The sequence below is a fragment of the Rosa chinensis genome, chromosome 4 (genome assembly GCF_002994745.2).
Source record: "Rosa chinensis cultivar Old Blush chromosome 4, RchiOBHm-V2, whole genome shotgun sequence".
Taxonomy (NCBI): Eukaryota; Viridiplantae; Streptophyta; class Magnoliopsida; order Rosales; family Rosaceae; genus Rosa; species Rosa chinensis.
The window spans coordinates 39001706-39006770 of NC_037091.1; the positions used below are offsets into that span (position 1 = coordinate 39001706).

The 5065-nt window shown below is 43.6% G+C and overlaps 1 non-coding gene across 1 annotated transcript; it reads right to left on the bottom strand.

Moving 5' to 3' along the window:
- Window positions 1-3127: 3127 nt before the first annotated feature.
- On the bottom strand, window positions 3128-3234 carry LOC112201199. The gene has a single exon (XR_002936655.1). It is a non-coding gene; the product is annotated as a small nucleolar RNA R71 (small nucleolar RNA).
- Between the last annotated feature and the right edge of the window lie 1831 nt (window positions 3235-5065).

Here is a 5065-nt window from a genome sequence, read left to right on the forward strand (position 1 = left end):
GCGGAATGTCTGATCCCTTCGTCCACATGGACACCTTCAAGAAGGTCACCAACAACAAGGGGTTCGACGACGCTACCTTATGCCACTTGTTCAGCGAAACATTGGATGGCGAGGCAATGAACTGGTTCTTTGAGTGCCCGCCGGGGTCTGTCAGCTCATTCCATGCACTATCACACGCTTTCCTCTCCCGGTTCATCTTATTGTCCGCCGGGCATCACAACACAAGTCAGTTGTTCAGCGTCAAGCAGGGGGAGGACGAATCATTGAAGGTCTTCGTCACAAGGTGGCGAGCGGCAGCGTCTCAGTGCCGTGACCTAGACAAAACAATGGCATCGGCGGCCTTCAGGAAGGGACTTCTCAAGGGACCGTTCCTCTATCACCTCAACTACAGCCATCCCAACGCAACGTATGACCACGTCATGAGTGAGGCGGTCATTCACGCCCAGGCGGAATTCATCACATACGGAGAGACCCCACCGCCACTAGCAACTCCAGCAAAGTCAACACAGCCATCATCCATTCATCAGGAAACCGCTGACAAGATCCGGTCAGCACCGCCAACTGACAAGAAAAGGGAGTGGCAGCAGGGCCACCACCAGAACAAGCGGCAGAAGGACCAGCATTACAACAAGGGAAACCGCCCAACCCATGGGGATAACCGCAACAAGCTGGCGGAGTCCTCGCAGCGGTATGCGGTATTCACGGTTCTGACGGCCTCGTATAAGGACATCTACAATCAGTGTAAGGATCAGATCCCGCCACCACCCCCTCCAAAGTACCCAAAAAGGGGCAAACCCAGGAACACCGGCAGGTGGTGCAAATACCACGAGGACAGCGGCCACAATACCAACAGCTGCAATGCTCTCAAAACGGCCGTTGAGACCTTGTACCGTGATGGCAAGTTGGAACAGTTCAAGGTGCGCCAACCACCACCAGTAATTGCCAACGTCGAGACCTTGGGCCGCATCAACACCATCGATGGCGGTGCTCCAATCACCAGCATGTCTCACAGGGCAAGAAAGCGCTATGCACGCGCTAATTATCCGAAGGAAGTCTGCAACATCCGCTACGAAAGATCCGCCAAACTCCTAAGATCAGGTTGGGAACCTATTACCTTCTCAGAGGAGGAGGAGCGCGGAGTGCATTTACCCCATGATGACCCATTCTTGGTCGATGCCATTCTTGGCAAATTCTCGGTGGGGAGAATCTTGGTGGATAGCGGGTCCGCTGTCAACGTCATCTTCAGCAGTTGCTACGACCATCTCAAGCGGAACAAAAAACTACTCCAGGATCACGAACCACTGCTCAGCTTCTCCGGTGACGTCACACAACCGCTAGGGTCGGATTACATGCGACTGGTTATTGGCACTAGTCCATGCATGGCGGAGGTGCATACGGAATTCATTATTGTCGACTGTTTCAGTTCGTACAACGCCATCATTGGTCGACCAGCGCTTAACAAGCAACTCTCTCTCTTGCTCCCTTCTTCGTTATTTTGTGTTTTTGATTTCAATTATGTGTAACTAAATTTTCAGTAGTTAGGGGGCAGTTGAAGCCCCTAGACATGATCCATAATATGCTTTGACATACAATTTGTTCTTCAATTAATAAAGTTGAGGTTTTGTTTACCGATTTCTCATTGATGAATTCTATATATGTTTGTATGCTTTGGAGGCCTACTTAGTATGCATGTTAGGGTTCTAATACTTTGATTGTTTGATGCCTGGATCAATAGTTGGATTCCTCAAATTATCTAGAGAAGTAATTGGTAGTTTTCACTAGCAAGTAAACAAAGGCTCTAAGTTATTTGCGATGCCTAGTGATTGCTCAAACTCTTTTCAAACTTAATGATCTCTGCATGTTTAATCTAATAAACGTACCTTTAGGTTGCATTGCTTGGGAATAGTCTAGGTGCAGAGCACTTCCTGCCTAGCGTACAAAGTAAGAAAGAGTAATAGGTTGTGTTCAAGCGTACCGAGCCAATCTGAGCGTCTTCAACTAAGTTAATTGGTAGTAAATTGGATAAAGTGTATTGTGTGTGATTGTTGGGGGTGGATACTTCCTTCCTAGCTAGTTTCATTATCTTGATCTTAACCATTCTCAAATCAGCTTTTCTTTATTTTACATTATGTTCCCTGTTTTCCCGTATTTTATTTTATAGTAAACGAAGTCCAAAAATTCCTAAATTTTGTGTGGTTGACATATTTTGTGTCTAGTATGTCTCTGTAAATTTTCTTATTTTTTTTTGGTTTGTTTTTGTTAGGATTTTAGTTTTTTTTTCGACTGCTGTTATGTAGGAACTGCAGTCGCGTTTTGTGACTTTGGTTGAAGTTTTTAGTTTAACTTAATCCTCTGTGGGAGACCCTTATTTCCCTACACTACAATTGACATATTTGCAAAAGAATAAGGAAAATCAATAGCTTTAAATTTAGCTATCAATTTTTGGAGCCGTGTCGCCGAGGATTACTTTTATTCTAATTGCTTCTACTAGTTTGTTATTTGATTTTTGTTTTAGTTTCTTACTTAGTTTTTCTTTGTTTGTGTTTTCAGGTATATGCTTACTCATAGAACTACTCAAGGCAATCTTACCTCATTGGTTTAGAGATAGAACGCACTTGCAAGTTGAATAGGAAGCAAACGAAAGAAACTAGTTTGCCAATACACAACGGCGGGTTCTACTTCTTCACAAGGGGAGGAGGACGAGAAAACACCACCAAACTCACCTGCGCATTCAATTCACGAGGACGAAGAGGAACTCCCAAGACTCGACATGGCATTGAAGGATGCTTTTGTTCCTACAGCTTAGGAATCCCCCTCATGCATAGCTTACACACCTCCGGGCAATTAGGCATTCTCCATTCCTGTGCAGCTCCTTAACTCACTGCCTAAGTACTCGGGCACACAATCTGAGGATCCTCATGTTCACATTAGAGAATTCTTGGATATTTGTAAGCTGCAAACCATTCAGAACATCCAACCAGAAGGACTCAGGTTACTTCTATTTCCCTTTTCTTTAAAAGATGATGCAAAACGTTGGTTGTACTTGTTACCTGCAGGTATCATCACAACTTGGGATGAAATGGTTAAGAAGTTTTTGAAACAATATTTCCCCTCTCAATTGACAAAACGACTAAGGAGGGAGATTCAAAACTTCACTTAAAAGGATGGAGATACACTATATGAGGCATGGGAGGAATTTCAGGAGCTGCAGAGGAAGTGTCCTCATCATAACTTCAGTCTGAATGACCTTGTCCAATTTTTCTATGATGGATTGGACATAGCTAATAAGGGCAGCGTTGATTCTGCGTATGGAGTTACTTTCATGAATAAAACCGGTCAAGAAGCATATAATCTGATTGATGATTTGGCCGACAACAATAGACAATTCTACACAAGGGATAAACTTACAAGAGGACGTGGAGTGTATGAAGTTGATTCAAGGAACCAAATGGTGGCTGTGGAGAGAAATCTTGACATGTTAATGAATGCCTTAGGCAATGGCATTAAGGCAACACCTCAGGTATGCTCTATTTGTTCCTATTCTGATCATACTACTGATAGATGTCCTATGTCTTCTTTGTCTGAGGAACAGTGAATTATACGGGGCAACAAAGGCCCAAATATGACCCTTACTCGAACACGTACAATCCGTGATGGAAGGATCACCCAAACTTCCATTGGGGTGGTAATGACAACGTGGTTCGACCTACTCAAGGCGTCTACAATGGACCGCCTGGATTCCAACAAGAGGCTAGGCAGCAAGTCTGTCAACAAAATCCTCCTCAACAAACCTCAAGCAAGTCTTTGGAAGAACTAGTCAAGGAGATGACCATAAACACCAATGTCTTCATCCAAGAAAAAAATCTCAACTCAAGGAGCATGGTCAATCTATCAAGAATGTGGAAAGGAAAGTTGGGCAACTTGCAACAGACATGCACATTAGACTTCCGGGCACCCTCCCTAGGACAACAGTTCAAAATCGAAGAGATCAGAGAATGGCTGAGCTCAATGCAATCACTTTAAGGAATGGTAGACAATTAGAAGAAGCTTCAAGGCACCAAAAGACACCAAACAAGGGTCAAGAAGAGAAGGAAGGGCAAAGAAATACAAAGGAGGAAGAGAAAATTGTCTTTGGTGAAAAAACGATCGATCTCGGGAATTCCAACGATTGATCGTTTACGACCTTAGAAGCAAAACGATCGATCTCGCCAATCCCAATGATCGATCTCACAGGGGCTGATCAGAATGTTCATGTTTTTTCCCCTCCAAAGGTAAAAGATCCTAATCCTTCTAAGTTGGTTACTTCATGTATTCCTTTTCCTCGCAGGTTCATAAGCTCTAAGAAAGATCAAGAAGAGAAGGATGTCTTGGAAACTTTCCGTAAAGTCCAAGTTAACATCCCTCTTCTGAATGCCATCAAGCAAGAACCTCAGTATGCCAAATTCCTTAAGAAGCTATGCACCAAAAAGAAAAAGTTCAATGGGAATGAGATAGTGGCCCTTAGTGAAGAAGTCTCAGCTGTTCTTCAAAGAAAGCTTCCACCTAAACTTAAGGATCCCGGACGCTTCACAATTCCATGCACCATAGGTGCACAAAGGTTTGATCATGCTTTACTGGATTTAGGAGCTTCGATTAATTTAATGCCATATTCTGTGTTTTCAGCTCTTAAACTAGGTGAGCTAAAGGAGACAAAGGTGATCATTGAACTAGCTGATCACTCAATAGTCTATCCCAGGGGAGTAATTGAAGATGTATTAGTACGTGTGGATGGATTAGTTTTGCTTGCAGACTTCTTTGTTCTTGAGATGGAGGAAGCGCCTATGCCTAGCTACATCATTACCATTAATTTTGGGGCGCCCATTCATGGCCACAGCTCACACCAACATTCATGTGTTTTGAGGCACTTTGAGTATGGAGGTTTTTGAGGAGACAATGTCGTTCAAGGTGTTTGAACCCTTGAAGCCTCAAATTAATGAGCAAGATATTTTAAGTGATGGTGGGCAAATAAGAGAAGATGTTCGATTGCTTAGAACTTGGACATCACCTAAAGTCAAGGCAAGGGATC